This window comes from Oreochromis niloticus, linkage group LG15 (genome assembly GCF_001858045.2).
Source record: "Oreochromis niloticus isolate F11D_XX linkage group LG15, O_niloticus_UMD_NMBU, whole genome shotgun sequence".
NCBI lineage: Eukaryota > Metazoa > Chordata > Actinopteri > Cichliformes > Cichlidae > Oreochromis > Oreochromis niloticus.
In genome coordinates this window covers 4,015,680-4,040,823 of record NC_031980.2, presented here as the reverse complement: position 1 = coordinate 4,040,823, position 25,144 = coordinate 4,015,680, and the positions used below count along the sequence as shown (strand labels likewise).

The following is a 25,144-nucleotide window of genomic DNA, read 5'->3' as shown; positions in this document are numbered from 1 at the left end:
AGACCCCGAGGAAGACTGGCAGGTTGATGATTCATCCAGAAAAAAAAATGCTCGCAAAACAAAAGATGTGTGTGTGTGTTCTTAGTAGCATATTCTGAGCATATACACATTCAATCAATACACATGCATCTGCATTCATATATATTTGTATATGTAAGTATAAACGCGGGCGTACGCAAAGATATATTTCGTTGCACTTGTGTGTGTATTTTCTTGCATACTGTACGTGCGTGTGTCCTGTGGGTCGACAGCTTGCTTCGGGCTGTTTTTGTTTATCTTCTTGCAGAGTCGGGAGAGCCGGTATATGCATTTATCAGAGAGATGCCACAGGGAGCCGTTGACTCCATTAATCCAATGCGCAGGAGAGAATTCCTCATTCCACACCACGCGCCCTCAAACTCACAATCTTATCAGCTCGCGGAGGCAATATGAATGGCACAATTCAACATGGATGCAAGCATCTGCGGTCATATGCAGATGCGATTTAAATGATCTCATTATTTTCATGTCAGATTGCTTTGAATCGAGAGAGCGCCGGCGTGAACGCAGGGAGAACTTCATCAAAGATATCAAGTGAATTGATATTCTGGTGGCTCCAAATCTGCATCATTTTTATTATTTAAACGTCTCCTGGCAAGAAGAATCCTAGATTTTCTGACAGAACTACATTGTTAAGAGATTCATTTTGATCATTTTTTGTTTTTGTGAAGCTGCTTCTAATAAAAAAGACAGTTCCCAGTATAATTAGAGATATTTTTTTTCCTGTTCTGCATTATGAAGTTTCTTGCCAAATACTGACGACTTCATGCTTTAATTGAAGTTATTCACTGTAATTTAGGGGCAAGCCTTCGGCTTTGTCATGCATGTATTGTGTACATCACAGCATTCACAGGAGGAGTTCACAGAAGCTATAATGAGCGATCATCGTCGTGAATGCAGCTGCGGTCAGAGTCTATCTCTTTACATTAGGATGATTGATCAGCTAGGAGGGATGCTAAGCTGATGATGAGGCAGTTATCTGAGAGAGGCAACAGCAAGATCATTAATCTTCCACCGCGATGATGATGACGATGTGTGTATGTGTGTGCCAGGACAGCCATGTGGTGTATCCAGTACTGTTTGTTCACAGCAGTATTGATGATGATCCCCCCCCCCCTCTTTCTCCATCCCTCTAGCTTTCTCATGTACCCTCGCACATGCTCAGACACACACAAACAGACACACGCTGATTTTCTCTCCCAAGGGTCACCTTGAGCTGCACAAATTGGCTTCGGTTGGTTGAGGTCTCAACACAGGCAAATTAGTTAGCTGCTGCATCTCTTTGAAAGTCTGAACTAGACTGTGATACTTTCCCCCGTGTTTCCCTCTTTCTTCAACCTTACCTCCTTTGGCCTGTTTTTGCAACAGTCTTTCTTTGTTATTCCCTCTTTTTCTGGCCAGTTCTCATGTTCACGCACTTTCCATTCATCGCATCAGCGTCACTTTTTCATTCCCTTTGTCTCCATTTTTCCTTTCATTCACTCACTCCACTTCCACTGCTGATGAATGGAGTGGGAACTGCCCCAGTAGCATCCCCAAAAGCGGCTGCTGTGGTATTTCTTGACTTGTTCATTCAGGGTGTTGGGAAATGCAGCTCTGCTTTCAAACTTGCCCTGCTTTTTATTATGTGAATGTGTCCCTCCGCTTTTACTTATCATTGCGGCGGCTGAGCTTGTTTGCCTGGCTGACGTGCGGGAACTCGGGAGAGTGCTTATATCTGGGAAGAATGATACTGCAGTGTCACCAAAGTAGCTGAGACTATTCATTTCCTGCAAGCTACACTGTCAGTGAAAACAAGTACTCATTTTGCAACTGACACAAGCATGCATCCATCAGAAAAAAAACAAAACAAAAACCTATCAGACATGGAAAGAAAAAGCGAATCAATAAAATGTTCCTCCATGAATGACAATGAGTTTTAATTACATGCTGAAAAATTAGCATGTAAACACAGCGTGGATGTTGACTTTGGCATTTTGATTCGGAGCTGATGTGCTTCCCAGTGCTGCAGTTTGTACTCTGCGTGACTTCTCGACTTCTGGTGAATTCTACTGATTGTAGAAGAGCTCATCCTCTATTCTCTATATTTACAGATTTTAATGTTTAGTTTTGTTCAGTTTGTTTATAGTTATTCTTTTTTTTTAATCCCAAATTTAATCCCCCAAAAAGCTCCAGATAAAACATACCAAGGAGGAAGAAGACCATGAACTAGCAACACAAAGGGCCGTCAGATTCAAGCTTCTCCCCTAAATTAGTCCTGGAAAACTAGACTAATAGAAACCAAAACCTAAACAGTAGTGCTGGTGAAAGCAACAGAGGGTTTAAGGCGGTGCTGATAGAAACAAGGTAGGAGGAGTGAAGGACCAAGAGAACCACCATGGTCCGCCTTTTCCAGGTTTATATCTGTGCACCAAGCCTTAAGACACCAATCGACACTAAGAATAAATCAGAAGAGGGAGAGAGCAGGTTAATGAGGGTGACAATAAAAAAAACACAACACAACAACTGACTGAACCAACACCCTGAGGTGGCACGTAACAGATATATACACACATATCAGCTGAATAGCTAGTGAGACACCTATACACATGCATTTGTTAAAAATATACATTATAAATGTTAGTGTTTAAAACCCAGAAAAGAAATAAGTGACTTTGAAATGTGTTTTTTCCATTTATTTTGAATAAATGTGAACTTGACAGCTCATAACTGTGATGGGTTTCTAAACAGAGTGATAATTAAGAAATAGTTGAAAAACACGAAACATTGTTGAACTACACTGATACATACAAGCATTTTATGCAAGCTAAAAGTAAGAATAAATAGCTGAATGTGTTTTGTTGAATGTTTTGAACTTTTCAGTGTTTGCACAATGGACAAACACTAAAATACTGCACAGTAGATAGCCGAAACATCTAGCTTTTAGCATTTAATGTGTGGCTGAACTGAATTGCCAAGTGGTGCATGTCATTTAAAAAAAAAGTATTGAAAAAAATTCAAAATAATGGGGTAAAAATAACATTCAATTATAATAAATGTGGAGCATTAGTGGAGGTGCTGAAGTAGTGGTGCTGTAGATCAGCTGACAGCGCTCTAGGTGGGAAGCTGATGAAAAAGAATGGAAATCACTGTTCTGTGATATATCCTTTTTTTACATCTCTAGGTATGCAGTCAGTTTCAGAACATACTAGACAGCACGAGCAACAGACTGAAACAGTGCTCCCTTTGATCAAGACCAAGTGAGTCCTCATCTTTTGTCTTGCCACTGGCGGCGTTGGCATGGAAACACCACCAGAGTGGGGAACACTGTGGTCGATCAGCAAATGGGTCACATGGAGAGGAAAACAAGCACAACCCCACACACGTACACACAGAGACTCATAGATGTGCGGCAACCCCCTTTACATCAAGTGTAGTGTTACAAAGTAAAGAAACCCCTGACCTATTTCGCCACAACGCTCCTCTTTCTTTTGCACAACATGCTTATGTTGCAACATGCAATACAGTTAAAGTATAAACCGTGACCCGTATGGTTTTTGGCCTTTTGCAGAGGGCTGGGTGAAAGTTGCCTTTATGTGGATGCCAGTTTGAAAAATGGAAAGGCCTCTTCAAGACGAATGCAAAGAGAGGTGTATTGAGCAGCGCTTGTAAAATGACTCTCTGAGACAGCACCAACTACCTGCCGGTGATGCCGGGTGAAGCAGGAAGAGGTTTTAGATTGCAGTGGCCTTTCTGCAGCTTTGTCCTGAGTGAGGAGATCCCTTCACGGTGATACTCACTACAGAGAAAAAAAAGAGAAGAGTAGAGGTGAAGGGGGATCATTATTTGAAATTCATTCATATTTCTAGATGTCCTTCTGACCGATTCACAGCCCACGACAGTGTGTACTTGGCTTCGTTTATGGCTCACAAACCAGTCGGAGATTTAGTGCTACTGGCTTTATGTGTGTCTTGGTCCACCGCCACAACTTGGTGACCTTGTAAAAGTATCTGCAGGGCAACGTGATGCAATAAAAGATCATGTTTACTGCAGCAAAATCTGCAGAGGCCAAAAAAAGAAGTTTGCAACAGAAATAACTTCTATATCTGGCATTATTTTTGCAATTTGTAGCAAATAGTGACGCAAAGAGATGCAGTCCAAAGAATGTATATATATAAATATATATATACATACACACACACACACACATATATTTCAGTATGTCTGACTGGGCTTGCTCTCCTACGTGGTTCAGGACTGGCATTCAGTTACATCATTCTTCAGAGAACGGAAGCTCAGATTACAGGAAAGGCAAACACAGGCCTCTGGGGTCTGTGAGTGTGTGTATCACTCTGTGTGTGTGTGTGCAGTCGCTATCCCTGTATGCTCGTCTTATATAACCAATCAGAATGCCCGACATGTTTCTCTTGATGGATGCGATTACGTTTGGGTTCAGATTTCATCATTTAATTCGACACACAGTTTCAGGGTTGTTTGTATAGCTGAGATTTGGGTGATGTGTTTGTCTCCGAGCACTTTCATATGCATCTTGTTCACATATTCCCTCTTACTGAGGTAGAATACACTTAGTTATTTAACTGAAACATGATATCGCTTTCAAAACACATTTCGGTGATATTTATTCTGTAATAACTCCATATTTAATATAAATTCACAGAGTGCAACACAGAGTTTTTGCATTTTGGAGCCTGAAAAAATGATCAAAGCTGAAGAGGTCATTCGAGGTCCTTGAACTGGATTTCACAAGTAAAGCCTTTAACAGCAAAAACAGAGGCCTTACTTGCAGACAGCATATTTATCCTGCGTTTCTCCCTCAGTAGGTAGATAATATGGAGGGTTTAAAGCTGGGAGCGTCATCATCAGGCAGGTTGAGCATGTGGTAAAGCAGAAGTCAGGGCACAGTGTTGCACATGGTTCACCAAGCATCTCCTCTCTTATCTGTAGCAACAACGTGTGAGTTAAATTAGTGCTGTATAATTAACAAGACAAAATGGGCCTGCAGATGTTCCAGAGTCAATTGAACATCAATAACTCCAGCTGAGGCCAGTTGCTCTCCCTCATCCTTCTTTTCTTTCTCTTTCCAGGCAGTGGACTTGAGATGAATTTCACAGTCTGTTTGAAGCTGCTTTTCAGCTCTGTGGATGAATGGATACAGTGTTTCTGTATGCTGCTGCTGCTGCTACTGATGCTGATGCTGCCATTTCTCTCTCAGCATCTCTGGAGCTGGAGGGCTGTCAGAGGCGTCTGCTGCTGCTCGCTGCTTCCTGCCACTCACAGCTTTCAGGCTCTGATCGCAGCAATTTCAGCCGGCCCCATTGTTTATGTGCGCCAGAGTGCTGAAGCATGTAAGAGGAGTGCCATCCCAGCACCATTCACATAACCTACCATAAGAGACATGCACTGCTGGGCTTCTAAGCTCTCTCACTTTCAGTAATGTAAATGTTTTGCCCCCTGATAACAACAGGATGTTGCTAGTGAAAATGTAGTGCAATCAGTTGTGCGTGACATTACAAAAATATGTTTTTCTTAACCCCAGCACTATATTTATACCTTATTGTTTTTGGTGGTTTCATTTCTCTAGGTTTTAAAGCGTCTATCTTCCTGTGTTTGAGAGACCACTTTTATTGAGAATACTTTTAACAGAAGAAATAGATCCACATAGATATACATATGAAGGTTTTAAAGAGAGCTTATTATTATTGGTAGCTTCATATTTTGATTTGTAGACTCTTCAACATAATCATTTATGCAAAAATGGACCGATTCTCATATAGGCCTTTTCTACTCTATCTGAGCACTCAAAGCACTTTATACAACTTGTATCATTAACCCAAGTGCTCTTTTCTGTGCTTTTTCTACATAAGTGCTCCTTACATTTAACATTCACACCCATTTATACTCCTATAGATGCATCCAGATACTTGGGGTTAGTATCTTACCCAAGGATATTTGGCATGCAGACTGGAGGAGCCAGGGATCGAACCATCAACCTTCCAATTAGTAGATAATGAGCTCTAGCCACCCCAGCTACCTGGCCTCAGTGCGACCACTCAGCTGTCTGAAAAGCAATGGATTCACCAACTTCACAGCATAAATATCAAATTTTAACAGAAAGAATGATAACTGGATGGAAAAGCATAATAGTTTCACTTTAAAGATATAACATTCTATTTAGGACCAATATGTTGCAGATCCACCAATGTCCTCCCTGCCCTTCTTTACATACTTTAGAGGCTCTTATTGGGAATAAGATCCTGGATATGGGCATCTTTTTAATTTTTCTCCAGCTGCCCATTGACCATTGGAGACACCTTTCAAGCAGAGGCTTAATCTATGTAGACATATAACACGTTGGACACTTTTTTTTTCTTTAAAGACAAGAAATTGAATGCACTACGATTATGCATAAACACCCCCTCAGTCATCCTTTAAAATCCCCCCTCCCCTGTCTGCTCCTGATCAAACCAGTTAAAAAAAACAACAATCATAAGTTCGGCAAACCAACCACTGCCTAAACTCAAAAGCCAAAGATCGTTAGCCCCAGTGCTCAATTCCTAAGTCACTGTTAACTGTGCTTGTATTAAGAACATTGTCTTTAACTTGCTAGCTAGATAGCACCATACAGTATTCAGAAGTGAATCCACCCCTTAGCAAAAATCACTTACATTGCAAAAGATCCTATTTATATTTGTAGCAACGGCACACCTGCTTAGATCAACAATATGTTATTTGATGATATCCAGAACTAAGCAGTTAAGATTTACTAGGTTATATTAAAAATGCAGGCCTCACAGTAGAAACCATTTCATCTTTCATTGCTGAAAGACTCTGATTACTTTTGCTTACTTCAGATGCCCAGCTTTCTTTTACACAACAGAGTCAATCCTACTTGACACGAGAGACCAGCGTTGCATAAATTTCTTTGGAGAGGTGTTCTGTTGCAGTCGAGGCAGGTGACACACTAGTCCAGGTCAGAGTTTCACTTTTTCTTCTCTAGAAACCAACGTCTGATTTTATCTGCAGACCACACTTTGGATCATTGTCACGCTGGAATAGCCCTGCGAAGCTTCTGGAGAACAGGAGCTCTTGTCTGACACTATTTTATTTCATTGTGTCATCTATAAATCTTGTAAAACCAACATGTTTTGCACTTATGCAACACAAATGTTTTTCATAGATGCCTTCTACAGAGGTTGCTGTTATGCAATGTGCTTATCGCTGTCCGAGCTGTTACAAAAACTTTGATTTCCCTTGATAACACCTGTGCCAAGTTTGAAGCACTTGCCATTCTGTTTTTGCATAACTAGATTGTGCAAGTGCTGCACAGTGTGTGGTGTCATTTTATGAGGATGCCATGTTGTGGCTCTGATGATTGCTACTTTATCTCATTCTATGGCTCCTGATTACTGCTGCAACTGTGTTTTTGACTCATTTTTGCTTCCTGCATCATTATCCACCGTAATGATATCTTACAGACAAGTTTTTAATACTTCTGGCTAACTTTTCCAATGCGGAGGCATGGCTACACCACCACAGTGGATTTTTAAACCAGTCAATATGTTACTGAAGTGCAGTTTTTCTTTAATTTGGAATTACAGGCATTTTCATAAATAGTCCAGAATTTTCAGAAGCTTAAGCTGCATTTCCTCCCTCGAGATGATCTGTTAGGCCTTTACTGAAGCCACCTTCAGTTGCTGCTTATTTGTTGGTCTTGCTGTTTTCAGTTTTGTCTTTAGTCATTGAAAAGCTGCTCTGTTGGGTTTACTGATTTGGCCATTGAAGAATATCCCATTTCTTTGCCTTGAGAGACTCTTGGGTTGCTTTTGCAGGGTGCTTTGGGCATTATCCATTTGCCCTGTGAAGCACTGTCTGATCAGTTGTGCAGCATTTGGATGAGAGAAGAGAGTATAGCCCTCTACACTCTTCACAATCCACCCTGGTCATTAATAAACTCTAGAGACCTGGTTCCAGTGGCAGTCATACAGGTTCGTGCTATAACATTGCCTCCACCATGTTTGACAGATGATGCAGTATGCTTTAGGTATGTGGTAAGCTGTTCATTTTCTCATTCTGGTACAAGTTCACCTGGTTTTCATCTGTCCAAAGTTTTCTTTTCCAGGACTGTGCATGCTCTTTTAAATGTTTTCTGACAGTCTAATCTGCCCTTCATGTTCTTTAGTGTAACCAGTGGTTTGCACCTTGTTGTAAAACACTCTACAATGATACACCTACCTCCTTAAGCATGTTCTTGACTTGTCTAGACTTTGTAATTGTTTTTCTGAACCAAGGAAGAATTTCAATGTTTCTCCACTTTAATGTTCTTTTGTGGTCTTTCAGGGCTTTTGGTTCTGTGGGGATGACAAGTGCATTCAGCTTGTTAATTGTCAATGCTCCTAAAGTTTGTAATACTTCTCAGATAAATTTATTTTACAGTATTATTTCAGTTTTCAGCCTAATAATGCCTGCCAACTCTTTGGACTTCATATTAAAGGTTCCAGTGAACAGCAAATAACTCCAGTTATCTGCTTAACTTACCATGAAATAACAAGAGAACCTCTTCTGGCCATGATGTTGCTTGTCTGTTGATTATCCAATTACTTTTGAGCTTCTGAAAAAGAGCTCTATGTATAAAACATGCAAAGACAAAATTCTGAAAGTGTAATTGTCCAAAAACATATGGGCCTGACTGTATGTTGACTCGATTCTGCCTAAACTAGGCCAGCAACCCACATGACTTCAGAGGCCTGGAGAAAGAAAAGACACACACTGTAGTTTGGGGGGGGTTATAGCAAAAATTCAAAGTGCACTACAGTCTTTTAAAATATGACTAGAGCAGCAAGTTCTGTTAATTAATTCAAGTAATAGTGCAATTCTGCCCCAAGGCTTTATTAGCAGAGAATCCGATTGAGCGATGATTAATCTGTGCCGTGGTAAACCTGAAGTAAAAGGGCACAACATACTGCAGACACTAATTTGTTCTTTAAGAAACAAGCTTACTGAAGTCTGAAGGCTAATTCACAGGAGGGCAGAGCTACTCCCCCTTAGTGGGTACAGAATGCAAGATAGTCTTTTTTTGTCTCCTTAATTCATTTTTTATTTTGCAATTCAGCAAGGTGACAATAATGTGGCTCACATGTAAAACCAGCAGACCATATGCAAAACACTCACTGAGCTTAGAGGGACACAAAACTGATGAGATGGCGGTGATTGAGGAGATCAGGTTGATGTGTAGCGTTTAAAACTGAAGCTTCTAATTTCAATTTTGTGGCTCTTTTATAAATGCACAGAGATTCTACAATTATTTGTGAGCCTGCCTTTGCAGACCTTTGTCAGTTCTTCTAAACTACCTGCTGTAAAAATGTGAATCTTGGCATTGTTTCATTTTTTTCTCCCTCTTCAATTAGGCTTTGTTTCATTGTGTAAGCGAGGTAGCCGCGCGAGCCCCTCTCACACGCCTTTTCTGTGCCACTCTGTCCTTTGATTTTACATAAAACATCAAAAAGTATCAGGTTGGGAAAGCAGGGAGATGATAACAGAGTAGAGTAATGAGTGGGGCTGACACAGCCATAGAGACACAGTGAGATAAACTTTGACTTTTAGCTTTTCACTGAATAATGTGAAATAAGAGAAAGGCAGCCAGACTGAGGGAACGCAGGAGATAAAAGCCCCGTCTCTTTCGGAGTTCTGCGATGCAGCAAGTGAAAGCCCGTCCTCATTCCCAGGGAGTCAAATACTGATGTTTTGTCAAAGCTTCCGTCTCAGAGATGAGCACCAGGTGTCCTTTGGCACAGAAAAACTGAAATTAATCTCAATCTCAAATCATCACATATAGGCACTATTAGAGCACTGTAATGCACTTTGAGCCCACAGTTGAAATTTTATTGCCTTTTTTGTGCAAATGTGTATCTGGCTACCACTTAATATCCATTTAGCTTTTACCTCTGCTTTTGTTTACCTGTTTCTCCTCATGGAAATATCACGCTCCTTTAGCTAAATGCTAATAAGCTAGCTGCTAAAGTTGGCCATCATCTGTTCGGTTCTGGGACAGTGGCATTTTTTTGTGAAGCAGTTTGCATCTGTGGCTGAAAACTGAGTAGGCAGTCAACCAAAACAAAGCTTTTACTGCTAAACCAGCACATTTAGCTAAAAGACATCATTAACGTCAGTGGAGGTAAATATTTTTAACTTGTGTTGAATCAAATGCTATTTACAATCATTTCAGTTTTAAATCTTCTAAATTGTCAGTCAGTATGACTTGATAAAACACTTCCTGTTTGTGCTTATCTCATCTAACATCTGATCTTATCTAGATTGGCTACTGCATTAAACAAAAGGACAGTAAAAACTGTCGGTGTAGCTCACTGTAGTTTTTTTCTCTTTCTGAATACACAGATTGCAGCAACTACTTTAGTTTCTTTCCTTTTTTTAAATTTTGCAATCACGCTTTCTGCACCAGTGGATAATTTCTCATTGTCAAATTATGTAAATCTACAGTATGTAAAGTGTACGCAAATCGCCCTGGAGTGTTGCACATGAGCTACCTGTCTTTTCTCACCATGTATCTTGTGAGCTAATGATTAAAATCAGAGGTAGTCAGTCGTGTGTAAACTTTGAGCTTTTCGCTTTCTCTGGTTTGCATTTGCAAGCAATCAGTGAGACAGAAGCAAAGAGGCAGTGGCCCAATGAGCTGGGAGGTTATATTTTCTTTGAAAGGATGAGCAGGTTGTACACTACTGTCACTTGTTGGCTATTGGCCATCTTTTACTGCAATGCAGTATATCACCACTGCAACAGTGTAAGGGAATCAAACATTTAGTTGTCTGTCTGTGTGATAAACATTGGAAGCAGAGGTAATCAGACTAAATAAATTTAAAACTGTGTCACTCCAATGCTTCAGAAGACATTCAAAGGGTGAATTATTCACAGAGGCATCCTGATTAAAAAGTGATTAATCAGTCCATCCAGCCTGGCCCAAATGGAAAAAAACACAATCTTCAAACACTGCAGAGGTATTAAGGTTGGCTGGAATATATGACGACAATCTCATTATAGAGGCCAGCAGCATGTAATCTTTTTTTATTTTCACCCTCCTCTTTGTCTCCCTGTTTCACTTTCTTGCTCTCTTATTTTTGCTCCTTCAAATATGCAAAGACGGCATTTCCTCCCGTGCTGTAATTAGCAGAAAATATGCAAAGTAGATCAAAAGTTGGAATTTATTAAGCTTCATATTCACAACAAATTAGGTTCTCATTGAGGTGCCTCTTCCACCCAGAGCAACAATTTGTGGGTTTTCTCATATTTAATTACTGATCATCAAAGCTGACCTTGAAAAAAATGTTTTTACAACAATTTCTGCATAAGTCAGGATTCTCGTTAAAGTCGCATCATTCCTGCGAAAAACATACAAAACCTGGGAAGGGCAGGCTGGTTGGATCATGCTGCTGGTGATGTGTAAGTGACCTGTAACACCTGCAGCTCAGAATTTATTCTGTCATGGTGTCAGTTTCTGATGATCGCATCTGTTTATTAAACTAGCTTAGTCACACCTACCCACACACACACACACGTTAACATAAATGTGTAGGTGTCTATGGGCTTGCTGTATGCACGTGTGCTTCATGTATGGCTGAATCTCTTTGTGAGCACTCAATATGTCACCGTGAAAGCACAAATCATGGACCCCTGGGATAATTTGCTGTTGTCGAGCGTGGACCCTTAGGGCTCATCCATTCACTTTAACTCCTGAACTACATTACTAACAAGTCTGGGGTGATGATAAAATTCCTCTTGAGAGTGCCCGGTTTTCGTAAGCAGGCATGAATGAGCGTTTGAAAAAAAAAAAAGGAGCAGGCCACTTTCACCGAGAGAAAGAGAAGTATTAATACTGTCGTGGGCGTTTCTTTGCCATATTTATCTCAGCACGCCCCGGAGGATGACCCCTGCAAAATAGCATTATGGGCTGATGGCAGGAAACGCTGTGGTTATGATGATAATTACCACTGTGAAAAAGCTTAGTTGGGGGCGGAAATAAAAAGGAGGCGGATTTGTTAATTTTGCACCCAGTAACCACACTCCACACCCACTCGCGAGCCCACATCTTTTATAGATATGCACGCCCACTTGAGCTCATGCATACAGCCCCGGCCTTCACGGGACTGAATAAGCGAAGAAGAATCAGTCGAACCTCTCCTCTGAAGTAGCAGCGCCTCATTTTCCGCCTCTGCCCGTCTAGAGTTACAGGAATAAATCTGGTATGGCTTCCAAGAAAATAATCAATTGCCATTCAGCCTTTAAAGCCACCCTTAATTTAAAGCTGCTGAACCCCCGTGATATCCTGCGACAGATGGAAGAAATATTCGATAATTACCGTGTCTATCTATTGTGTGTTAGTGTAGCTGTTAACTTAAAGACTCAGCATGAGTTTAACTTCATCTCACTGCTGTCAGGCTAAAACGCTCACACTCTGCAGACGAGCGCGAGGCCTCGCTTTGATCTTCAAAACATCCGTGTCCACGCTTTGTGTCACTGTGGCAGTAATTTGTTGCTGAAGGTTGCACATGCAGCACGCGCTTGTGCGTTTTTCTCTGCAATCACCGAGTATTGTTGCTGTCTTATCAGTTGAAGGAAATCTGGTGTCTGAGTGCCGGGAGTGAAGTCAGCCCTCATCAGCAACAATCAAGGTGAGGTCCCTCTCCCCGGGCAACGCTGAGCCACCAGCCACATGTTTCTCGCTCACCGCCTTGCCTTGCATCATGTTCTGAAGATAGCCACAACACGAGACAAGAGACGTAACATTGGAAAGACAGCGGGGGCTGCAGGGCTCGGGGGCTGAGGCAAAACCTGCAAAACTTTGCATCAGGACTTTTTCACAAGACGGGGTGTGTCCAAAATTGTCAAACGGTTCCAGAAAGAAAATTTAAATTAAGATGTAGGTGCGGGTGATGTGCCAAAGTTTTGATTTCCACTGTAGCTATTATGTCGTCTTTCCCAGTGGCCTACAAAATGATTGATTGCCACTGTTTTGCTGGCAGGAGTCAAACAGCTGTATCATGGCCCTGTCTGCTGTGAGTTGGTATCCAGCTAAGATGAATGGAAATGCTCTGGTGCTCCTCCATCAGGAGACAGGCTTTCCTGTGGCCCTGTCCATTAATGCATTATAAATGAGCCCACTCGCATCTTCCGAGAGACATGTGAAGCACGTGAGACACCGCAGAACGGTGTTTCCTGTCTTCCAGTAAGGAGCAGCCGATATCACGTGGGCTGGCCAGCAGGAAACCACGTGACGCAGCAGTCCAGACCACCAGACCAAAGAATTACTGCAGACATCAAAGGAGAAGCTCCACTCTACAGTTAAAGCCTCAAACACGTATTTTGAAATTGGTCCATCTTTCTTGTTTTGACTGAGGTATGAAAAGCAATCGCTCATCGGAAGTCTTATATGTTATTACATGCTTAAAATATCCATCAGTATGCAAACAAAAGAAGCAGCCTGCATGAAATTTTCATTGTGTTTCTGACTTGCAAAGATGTCACATGCTTGGGTGTCATGCATCTCTTCTGCGTTTTTGAGTTGCGCACACAGTGGCTAGCCTTATTTGGCTCCTAGAACCGTATCAAAGCCTTGATTCGGGAATACTTTCTCCAGGTATCAAGCAGAAAGGAAAATCCTGTCCTTTTCATCTGCTGCAAAGTTACAGTGATAACACGTTTGATGTCTGATCCAAGAACTCTCAACTAAAGCACTGCTGCGCTTTGAAGTTGCTTGTTGTGCAGCCACAGCTGAGAATTCATTTAATGTTCTGATAGCTGCAGCGTGTCACATGATGGGAGTAAGCATGAAAGCTGAATCTGATCCGTCAGGGTGGGAATAAAGATTTAAAGCCCCGGGTTTGCACTTTGAATCAACCGTATATAGTTTCGATGCTTTGTGCTGCCCCGTGCTCATGCCAGCTGCAGTCTCTTGCATGCATTCGGCCCAACGGGGGCAACCTGCAACAAAAAACAGCCTGAAAATTTGTTGTCAAGCAGCCCTGATTGTGCAACATGTTTAAAAAAGGATCATGAATCATTGATTTAAAAAACTAATACTTAACTGTGTCGGACTGTAAATCAGTGAAACACATTTGTTTGGGTTGCCCTCCCATGTTTGTGTGTCAGCGTTCACTTTGTTGACCCACGAGTTTCGTTACTGTTTTCACCAACAACCTTATTTTGAGACGATAACTAATAGAGGTCGATTCAAATATCGGTAGTATCAATACCGAAAGGATTGATGCTTAAAAGTCTGGAACCTTTTTCTCTTGACTGTCACGTCTATTTTATTTAAAAAATACAAAAGTTGAAAAGTGTGTTTTTCTATTAGCTAATTTTTGTGGACAATAAAAATCCCAGCGACTTAGTGTTCAGAATTAATTAAATTAATTATGATTCATCCCATAAATCATGACACACTGCTCTATCTCACACCAAATTTGACTGCAAGCCTGACACGGGCAATTATACATGAGTTTTAATGCAGCATGCTTTTTCTGTTTGTTGCGAGTCACTCATAAAAAAACTTGATCATGTGCCTAGCTTCTTTATATAAATATGACTATTGATTCATCACTCTCTTAATAATTTTGAATGAAAAACAAAATGGCAGTAAATCATAGTATGAGACTTACATGTCATAATAGTGGCAAAAGGAGCCAAATGCAGGACTAAGAGGCAGACAGAATTAATGAGAACCAGCTGTTACTCGTCGATAGAAAACAAGAAACACAAACTACAAAAGTGAAAAAGAAAATTCTGAAAACAGGAGAACAAGAAGCACGAAGTGAAGGAAAAAGCAAATATTTTTACACAAAGGGCTCATTACGCTAAATTTACATTCAAAATGATGACCTTATTTTGAACAGATATTTTTGCATGAATATGTGTTTCAGTCTGACTGCTTAACCCTCGGCAAAAACTCTGCAGCCTGGCTTCATCATTTGGGCCAGAAGGCTAAAACATATTTTTCTTGTCAGTCGGTTAATTAAAACAGTTCACAGCACCTAGCATCGTGTAAGTGTGACACAACACCTCCTCCTTTGATGTCCTTGCCTCTTTTCCGCTATCCTCATCATCTCGTGTCCTCATCACCTGCAGAGTGCCTCCAGAGGTTAGCTGATGGAGTTTCATTGCTAGATTACCAATAGATGCTTTCACTTCAATTTGAAACCTGCTTTTAGCGGTTGCACCATATGTGTCAGTGCAGCTATATAGTGTATAGGCTACATAACGCAGAGTTAGTAGCAATAAAAAGCACTCTCCCGCCGACCGATGAGTCAAATTCCCAAACGTTCCGATGGCCAAACAGAGTTTGCATCTAACAGTGAAGAAAGGCAGACTGACACTTTAGCTGGTAAAGAACTAGAGCATGCACGCTGGTTATATGAACAGCAGCAGTCATGCTATTCACACCGCAAACACATATAAACACACACCTGCACACACACGCAAAACTGCAACAGGAGAGTGGGAGCCACAATGGAAACTCTGAGTCATGAGCGTCCTTTGCCATTCTGAACTTAAATCATTGTGGCATTGAGTCATTGCAGGGTTTCCTGTGTATTCATTTGTATGTCTGAAAGTTTGAGCGTGGACAAGCACGAGCTCAGCCTCTAGTTGAGGTCTGTGCATCTAAAAGACGTGCTCGCTTTTGTTTTCCACACCTGTTCGCTCTCATTGTAGCTACAGTTTTGTTTTCTTTTTTGCTTTGTATAAAATGTGGCATACAATATGATGCATTCAGAAGGAAACCCCTTTCATGAGCAGTGAACGTGAACCTACCGTATCCTGTGCTGCTGAGAAGAGAAGAGAAGAGAAGAGAAGAGAAGAGAAGAGAAGAGAAGAGAAGAGAAGAGAAGAGAAAAGAAGAGAACCTGTACTTTAAGTGTAGACTTCAGCCCAAACACGTGTCTGGTGGGCAGCTTGTCTTACAGATCAAGGGTGTAGGCAGGCAAAGATGCTGCAAATAGCAACATAGAGGGGGATTTTTATTTTTCTCTTATTACCCGTCTTACACATCCTTCTTGCTCTCGCCTTACACGTCTAAAACCATGCGTGCCAGCATCCCACACTAACTCTTAGATTTTCTTAGCAACACAACTCATTCCCAGGGCTCCGATGTGTTGTGAGAGTACATAATAGGGTTGACATGTCAACACGGCTCTGGTCAATCACACATTTTCCATTGAGATAATGACAGCTTTTAACATTCCTGTTGCACCAACAAGATTGTGCGAATGCATGCAAGCACTCAGATGCACATATGTGCACATATTATGAGTTAAGGGAGTATGCAGGAAGCGTATGACCTGTAGGAACAGTGAGATGCGCGTGTGGTTGCAGTGGCTCGATAAGCAAAATGCTTGTATGAATATGAATGCGCTGCACATTGTGCTGAGCGCAAGTCGTGATCTGCTTCTGTCTGATGCTATCATCCAGCACTTGGCAGCCAGCTAGCAGTCATGGTAACATGCTTGCCACAGAATTTAAAGATAGCATTTATAGACGAGTCACCACCCAGAAATATTGCAGTTTATGGAGATGCGAAGAGAGCTGCCGGATTCTGCTGAAGGAACGGAAAATCTGGACCAAACTGTGTCCTGGAGTTCACGTTGTGGCCATTCTCAGTCATTTGCAGCAATCATAGGAATTATATGGACACCAAACATCCGTCTGTGGCCACTGGGAATTTTTTTTTGGCACCACAATTGCCAGTTGTTGATCAGAAGTCAGTCTAAGCCGGGGCCTGAATTGATTCGAAAAATCTGTAGGAGTGATTATGAGACAGGAAGGTGGGAGGCTTTGAAACTGAAACCAGCCCAAATGGAATCAGATGCATGTTCAGCCAACCGCCGTCGGCCTACTGCTGGCTGCCTAAAAGCTTCTGACCTTTGACAATTAGAAGGATATGGAAATTGTTGCTTAACAGGTTCTAAACACACACTGTTGCCTGCACGAGCAAACAGATGACTACACACACAGGTTCTTGACTCCAGTGACTAGGCAAACACTCAAGAAATTATCGGTAAAACAACATGGTAGAGTGTATTGCAACACCAAGTCTCCAGTGTAGCAGCGAGGTGGAAATGTAGCTTATCGTGTGTTTTCTAACAGACATGATTCACCACAGAGAGCAGGTAGTAACTGAACATTTTAACTTTCCTCCACTTCAGTAAGGCAGACCAGGAGGAATGAAGCGGCTGGCTGCCTCGGATGACTCATCCCCATTGATGAGCTTAACAGCCATCAATTCCACTCTAGGGAGCAGGGCCCAGCACTCTCCCCCACCCGCTGCACTTCTGCCTGGGGTGGGCTTCCTCTACTCTCCCACTCTCTCCCAACAGAAGGCCTGGAGCTTAAATTAGAGCTCTGGCAGTGGGCCATGTAAGAGTGGAGCTGTGAGCAGGCAGCAACCATTCATTCCTCTGGAAGCTTTAGTCAGATTCATTGTAACACTGAGACAGGGCTGGGGGCCGACTTAGAATGGGCCTGTTAGATTTTCCACAATGGAGCGGAATTACTTTTCATCTGCAAAGAGGTTTCATTACAGTTTGAGAAAAAACTGCTGTCAAAGTGCAACTCAGCACAAATTACACATTAACTGGTGGTTTGTCCCGTGAAGTCTGTTGCCTTTTCTACTGATTTTAATGCTTACACTTCCATAATGACTCACTTTGTTTGAACAAACTTAGAAGATTTTGAAATTTTGGAGAGATAAAAGGGGAGACACAAATACATGTGTATATGCATCTACTGTTTGCTGTACATAGAGAAAGAAAAAGCACAGTTTTACAGCAATTAAGGACGTAAGACACATGCAAACTTCATTGTTCCTGATTAAAATCTGGCTGGGGATCTTGTTACATGTCAAACATTAACTCACCACATTTGCTCCCTGCTTTCAACCATGTGTGAAGAGCCAAAAATTTCTTGGCCAATTCTGATTATCAAAGCGTGACCTGCCGATCCCAATTTTCACTGATACAGATTTTCCGCCTGAGAACCATATTTGACAGCATAAACAAATTGTTCAGCTGCTTTTCAATGCAAAATATTATTCTCACGATAAAAGAAATCATTAAGTTACGGGATCTTCTCGCGCATAAACATCATAAAGTAAAGCGCTCTGGTATTGGAAAGAGATACAAATAAATAAAAGCAGGTGTAACAAATTTTTATAACAAAACAAATGACAGGCCATCGAACCTTTTCTTGATTTCAGTCGTCTCCATATTTTTCATTGTAGCATCGATCCTTTGCTCATACCGAGGCTGCTGACCTCTATTATCTGTGCTCTGGCTAGCTTTAGCCACTTTTACTTTGTTAGTTTCTTTAAAATGCCCACACTGGGAATAATAATATGATTGGGTTTGTTGTTGGAAACATGTTTGTTACAGTGTCTTTCAGCAGTTAACGTTGGCAAATTTTGCATTTTTACTCACAGCGAGAAGCTCTCAACGCTAAGAACACGTGAGCATGTTAGCATATGGCTGTGAGTGTGTGCTCGACTGTTCAACGTGCTGCATTTTGTGCATGCACAAAACAGACCAGCTGATAATCGGACATATGATAGCCTGGTCGGCCAATTCTGGAGTGAATTCCTCTGATTTAAGGTCAAGTGCACATATTCACATCTCCTACATTTTATTAATTATAATTCATTATCTCAAAAACAAGTCGGATTTTCACAATACAGTAGCCTTGACCAATATTCACGAGTAAATGGCAATGGATACAGTTTCGGTATCTTGGTAAGACTTTTTAGAAAGACTTATTTCACCGACGTATGCAATCTGCTGTCCTATAATATTTGATATTTTCCAGTGCCTTTGTTTTCTGGGCCTCCAAAGTGTGATGTTATCACAATTTGAGGAGATTGCTTTTTGGTTCGGTCTGTCATTTCTTTGGCAGTTATTACATCTGAAGTCAGAGAGGTCACCTCGGCATATTGCACAGGTTGCTGAAAGCCATCTGTTAGGTTTCATGTAATGCAGTGGCCCAGTGGTGCTCATGGCACATTTTAGAGCAATAATACACCACATCCAAACTGCATCCCCGAAGTAATTTAAAGACCAACATCTCTGACAGGCTGACAATATGCGCTGTAGCCGTACCATATCTGATACAGCACTGCACACAGATAAGGACACATTTCACATAATGACTTTTGGTACTTACTGTGCTTTGTCACTTCTGTAAGCTTTTGTAGTTATTTCTTTTTTAAACCTGCCATCGCTTGAATCACCTTTCCAAACTAAATGATTATTTTAACTGTCATCAGTGCAGCAGAAGTACTTGTTGAAATCTCTGCTATTATTATGATCCTTCACAGTCTTTGTCACTGTATTCCGTATTGTTCCCAGACACTTTTGAAATTATACTGAAACAAAAAGGTTTTAAACTACAAGCAAGACTTGTCGCAGACAAATTAATTCAGAGGAAATGCTAACGGTAAAGCAAATGGTAATGTTGGTGGGGAGGTTAGGGTGTCACTACAACATCTGTTCAGTCTGATGCACAGCACACTGGAGTATTCACACAGGAACGTTCTAAAAGCGGTCGTATGATTATCTCCACCTAACATAAGTTGGCTCAATACTCAATTTCCAGCGTTTTTTCCTCGTGATTATTTTTCTACAAAAATAAAAAGAAATGCATCCTACGTTTTGAAGTCATTTGCTTTTAATTAAGTTACAAAAATCCTCATTTGCGGGTCATTTCTCAGCAGGAAATGGATAGAAGGCTGCAATAATTACATCATGCTTGTGTTATTTGCATCTGTGTCTGTGTATGTATGTGTGTGAGAAAGGAAAAGACAGAAGGAATAATTAGATGCGAAGGCAAATGTAACCAAATGAAAGTGGAAATGCATCTGTGCACATCTGCAGATACAAAAGGCCTTTGCATCCATCCTTCCTGAAGGTGTTTGTAGATTAAACACTGGGTTTATTGTTAAAAGAAATGAAGCAATGACCCTTGACGAGGGCATCAGGTGATGACCTTCAGAAACTAAAAGGAATCTGGTATTTGCCTACACACACACACACACACACACACACACACACACACACACACACACCTGTGAGGTTAGCATTGAAGCATAGCTCGCCCCAGTCAGCAGAAAGAGACACCTAAGGTGTGACACTGAGAAACTAGCTGATGAGCTGTTCTCATCCTCAGCCTTATCTCCTCATCTGCTCCACTTGCAGAGGTGTGCTACTGAAGGGGCTGCCCTGCTCTGAGAAGGAAAAACCCATCAAAGACACAAGATCACAAAGACGGTATCTCAAAAGACGGATACACATAATGCTCCGTCCGTGGAACCCTGGCTTTTTTGTGTGTTGTACAACTTTATCTAAAACCAGACTGAAAATGAGTTTCAGTCACTATCTGGCTGACATTATGAAAGGTTATGCTAATGGTTATCTGAGCCTTCATCAGAGGGATTTCCACTGCCTTTAACACGCTCAGTCGTGACCACTTTTCATTTCTTTGTAAGCTATCATAATAAAAATATAGAGAGTAGGAAGAAAGGGGGGTGGGGGGAGAATAAGCGTTGCTCTGTACTGGCTTTCTCAAATGTTGCGGTCATAGTCTGAAGTAACTGTATTTGAGCTCTATGCTAAATCATTGAACCATGCCCAGTGCTGATTCCCGCAGGCATGCCAGCCTCAGTTAGCCAGATACAGCAGAGAAAAAAAAGAAAAAAGAAATCATTACTGTCAAAGCTAATGCTGCTAATTTTGCTTCCTACAACAGTAATCAAAGGCCCCTCACTCCTCTCCTTTTATTCTCCCTCTGTCTGCCCTTCCTGTTTGTCACTGTCAGTCTCGAGGCTATTTTGCCTGAAGGGGAAGGCCTTTTGAGACGACAGCCGATTATCTTAATAGCCGCATTTTCCCCAATATGTGAATGCGCTGCGCATTCAAAAGCGGCACAACCCACACAAGAATTTGTTTTGAAACCGCTACAGAAAGCAGGCATTCCCTTTTCGACTCTCATCATTTAACCGTGTGTGATTTTTTTTGAGCTAAATGATGCATGCTCTTATCTGATATCTGCTGCCCTCAGCCTAGCGTGGCCTAGATTCTCATTTTACAGCAGCAACTTCCTCTTTGAGATTTCACAGTACAATACAATGTTTCTGTCTATTTTGATTTTTCTTTTTTCCCCCTTTTCTTTTAGTTTTTTAAAGACAACGTCTCGAGTAAACAAGGAGCGGGCATGTTTGTTTGAATTGATTGTCATGCAGCAGTTATCCCTGCTGTCTTCAACAAGGGATTATTTGACAAGCGCAATATAATGAGCGATCGCACAGAAGTGGGATTTCAAAGCACCCTTATGTGTGTGTGTGTGTGTGTGTGTGTGTGTGTGTGTGTGTGTGTGTGTGTGTGTGTGTGTGTGTGTGTACTGTAATGTAATGTACAAACACAAGATGAGGCTTGTCACATGAGACATAGAAGCAGTACAGCCAGGAAGTTGACTGAACTGATGAAGTGATATCCTTGTCGGCGTTTCATCAGTGTCTACTTTACCGCTATGTCTCACCTGTTTTGCACACACTGCACGGGGACTCCACCTGTCTGATTGTTCTGCAGAATAATGGCTTGAAAATAATTGCACAGCAGTTATTATTCGTCCAAAGTTGAAAAGAGCAAGAGCCTCAGCTCCGTTCAAATGGATTGCATTTGTATTGATTTCATTTTTTAGCGTTTGAGCGGTCTAAAAGCAGTTTCGGAGGCTGTTTCATCCCATCAGGGGAGAAAGGGAAAAAAACACAGGAGAAAAGCTATTGCATATAAAATGAATACAGTATAATGAAGCAGTAATTCACTTAAGATGATGGAAGTGACAGTAAGCCAACCATAATCACGCTACGATGGAGTTGGGTGACTACATCATGATGCATGGTACAAGTAAGGGAAAGTGAATCATGACTCCTTGCCTTAATTTTCCTTTCTAAGCAGGCATGAAATGTACCTTTTGGCACAAAATCGCTCATAAACTGAGCAGACTGTTCTTTCCCAGGAGATTAGACCATGGAGTCCCTCATGTGTGTTTCACCGTGTGTAGCTGTGTGTGTATGTGTGTGTTTTTATTTATGTTTGCAGTCCTGTATCATATTCCCTGGAGGAGGGAGACAGGTTGCCATGGTAGCAGCTTGAATGTAGAGTGAATTGCAGGGATATTTAGGTGCATGCGTGCGTGCATGCGTGTGTGTGAGAGAGAGATGAGTTGTGTATGTGTTCCCATGCAGAGGCCAGACAAGGACAGCGTGTGCTCGTCACTGTGTAGCTGATCATACAGGCTGTGGGTCGCTGAAAAAGAGCAGATTCAGATGACCTTCCACTCCAGTGTGACCAAAGTACAGTCACACTGGATCACAATGGCTGCCTGCATACTCGCAGATATCAAATTTATTTCATGAAGCACTTTAAGATAAACTACCGTTCATTCTGAAGCCATGAGGAAAATAGCACTGGCGGATTCAGTTGCTGTCTGAACACTGACCACTTATCCAAGTGAGTCACAAAGCAGATTATATACAGTCACTTCCACTGTATCCATGCCAAATGCTATACTACATGTTCTATTGGGAGCAGACCTTGAGTAATTAGAGGAAGCCCTCTAATAAATATCACATGCATCCATGACGGCAACATTTGGTGGGTTTTTTTGGTTTTTTTGCTTTGGGTTGTATAATACTTTAAAACACACAAACACTGCTTTCATGTACTTCTTTGGTATTTGTGCGTGTCATTCTGTTAATCCCTACATGGGTAAAATCACAGGAAAAATAAGAATTCATTACAATGTAATCCAGTTCATAATGAAGAGGATTAGGGCCATAGAAAAAAAACAGGGGGTGTCTGTTATTTTTATTTTTTCCGAATTTTGAGGAATAAAATCAGAATTATGACATTAACCTCAAGATTTTTTTTCCTCAGAATTGATTTTAATCCTCTTCCATAAGTTCATAATAACAACAACAGCAAAGCAGCTACGTAGTTATTCTGGAGCCTTCAGGCCCCCCTAATGGTCTGAGACAGCAGTGTAATCATCCACTTTGCCCCTTTGGTACTTCTGCCAAGATTACCTCAGTCATATGTGTTTTAGGCTGTTACATTTTTTTGTCTACATCTTTGTAAACACTGCAGTTTACATAAGTGGTTGTTTTTGGGGGATTTGTGTGTCAAACTCAGCTTGGAAACCAACCTGTTTGCTCTGAGGCAGCAGTGATAAGCACTCAGCAGACTATTTATACTTTTATAAGTATGACTTGCCTTCAGCTAAAGCTACAGCCCCAGCAAAACAAAGATCACATGTCCTTGCTAACTTTAATGAGTCTTTACCTTCCACGTGCATTTTATAACTGCAAATCTTAGAATATTATACAAGTTTACAGGGTAAATCGACAGCATATGTTCTGCCAGAAGCCTTTATTAAGGCAACATGACTGAATGCACTTTGCTGACTATGTTCGGCTCCTGTAGTCTGATCCTCCTGCATGTATTGGAAAGTTGAGATTGACTCATCACCGGCAAATGTGATATAATGCCAACCTCTTCACCCTCGCCTTGCATCTCTAAAAGAGCGTCTTGTTTAAGAATTTGAATAAATCTACATCTTATACATTAAGCAGTTCCAAAAACATATATATTTTCTGCAAAGGGAAGACAATATCTGACAGAGCAGAGAGGAATCGCAAATCTTTCTTGCTGGGATTGTCTTCTCCTTTTCCGGGCAGTTTTGACATGGTGGCTTTAACGTGCCATGTTATTTTAAAACATGGCAAACATTGATGTTATAAGTCCTCGTGTCTTTCTTTTACAGTGAGCCGTTTTAGAGGGCTTAAGCTGTTAAAGCCGTGTTATTTCACTCCAGGAGCACTAATGTCTGACTATTATTAACCGCTCCACTTATAAGCGAGTGAGTCACCCTGTCCAGTGACAGAGCTGCCACAAGTCCTCACTCAGCTGTCTGACTCCATGAAGGAGAGCCTCTGACGCCAATCCTGTCTCCCCTCGAGCCAAGATCCTTCCTCTCGAGGTCTTGCCTGCGTGACCTGCCACTCAAAAGTGCTCACACTTCCTGCTGCCTCAGAGATGTAAACTGAAAAACGCCTCGGCAAGAAACAGTCCTCAGGCAGCATCCTGAATTCATGGGTACAGGACACTTTCATTTTGATTCATAAAATATAGAGGGAGCAATATCCTGCTCAGACAATGCAAGCTTCATTACTGTCAGATGAATCACCAATATTTATTCTCCCCTTAGTTTTACCCTCCTGCTGATCGGGCATTTCTTCAAGCAGCATGCTCATTAATAAGCATTATTATGTTTACTGTCTTAACTGAGCAAAAAGAGAAAAATTATGATTCAGATATCATAACTGTGTTGGTCCAGTGTATAATATTTTTTAGGTTGTGCTATAAAACAAAAATGATTATGATTTTTTACTATAATATTGCCTCCCTCTGTATAACATGAGGTTTTCTAGATCTAATTACAAAGCGATATCAAATGGTTTGCGGTTGTGATTGGGATTTTTCTCAAATCACAGTTGTTGTGCGACAAGCTGCTGCGTCAAGAAGATTATTAGGAAAGAAAGGAAAGCCTGCGAGCAAAGTCATATCACAGCTGAAATGATTTTCTACCCCACTTCCTCCTCCTCTCTGTTCCCACTACAAAGTCCTCGGCTCTCCATTTTCAGCCACTTGAAAATGAGGTGTTGCCCGATCCCAGCGCACTCACTGAGAGTCTGACCAAAGCAAAACTGAGAATATGTCTGATATTAGCTTGGTTTCTGTTCTTTCATCGTGACTCAAAGCGTTTGTCGCACTTGTCTGGTGAGGCATCTTCGCCTTTCTTGGTTTGATTTGATGCCCTTTCGTCCCACTTGTCGCCGCACACTTTTATTTATTAATCAATAGGATGCTGTGGATGTTTTGGAAACGCAAGCCGAGCCCACAGAAAGATCCCCCCCTCCCACACATTTTAATAACTGATTAATTAATATACCACACAAATGGACCACAAACGAACATACTGATCATGATCTTGTTCTGCC

The 25,144-nt window shown here is 41.4% G+C and overlaps 2 long non-coding RNA genes across 3 annotated transcripts; both read right to left on the bottom strand.

The window, feature by feature from the left end:
- Nucleotides 1–2,699: 2,699 nt before the first annotated feature.
- Nucleotides 2,700–7,179, bottom strand: LOC112842538 (uncharacterized). The gene is made up of 2 exons (XR_003214349.1): nucleotides 4,820–7,179; nucleotides 2,700–3,817 (listed from the first exon to the last, which is right to left on the bottom strand). It is a non-coding gene; the product is annotated as an uncharacterized LOC112842538 (long non-coding RNA).
- A 1,094-nt stretch (nucleotides 7,180–8,273) lies between these two features.
- On the bottom strand, nucleotides 8,274–15,894 carry LOC102082916 (uncharacterized). Of its 2 annotated transcripts, XR_265901.4 has the most exons (4): nucleotides 15,856–15,894; nucleotides 12,634–12,796; nucleotides 8,575–9,819; nucleotides 8,274–8,387 (listed from the first exon to the last, which is right to left on the bottom strand). It is a non-coding gene; the product is annotated as an uncharacterized LOC102082916 (long non-coding RNA). The 2 variants fall into 2 exon arrangements; XR_003214350.1 differs by lacking the exon at nucleotides 15,856–15,894 and having other exon boundaries at nucleotides 12,634–14,733.
- Nucleotides 15,895–25,144: the final 9,250 nt, after the last annotated feature.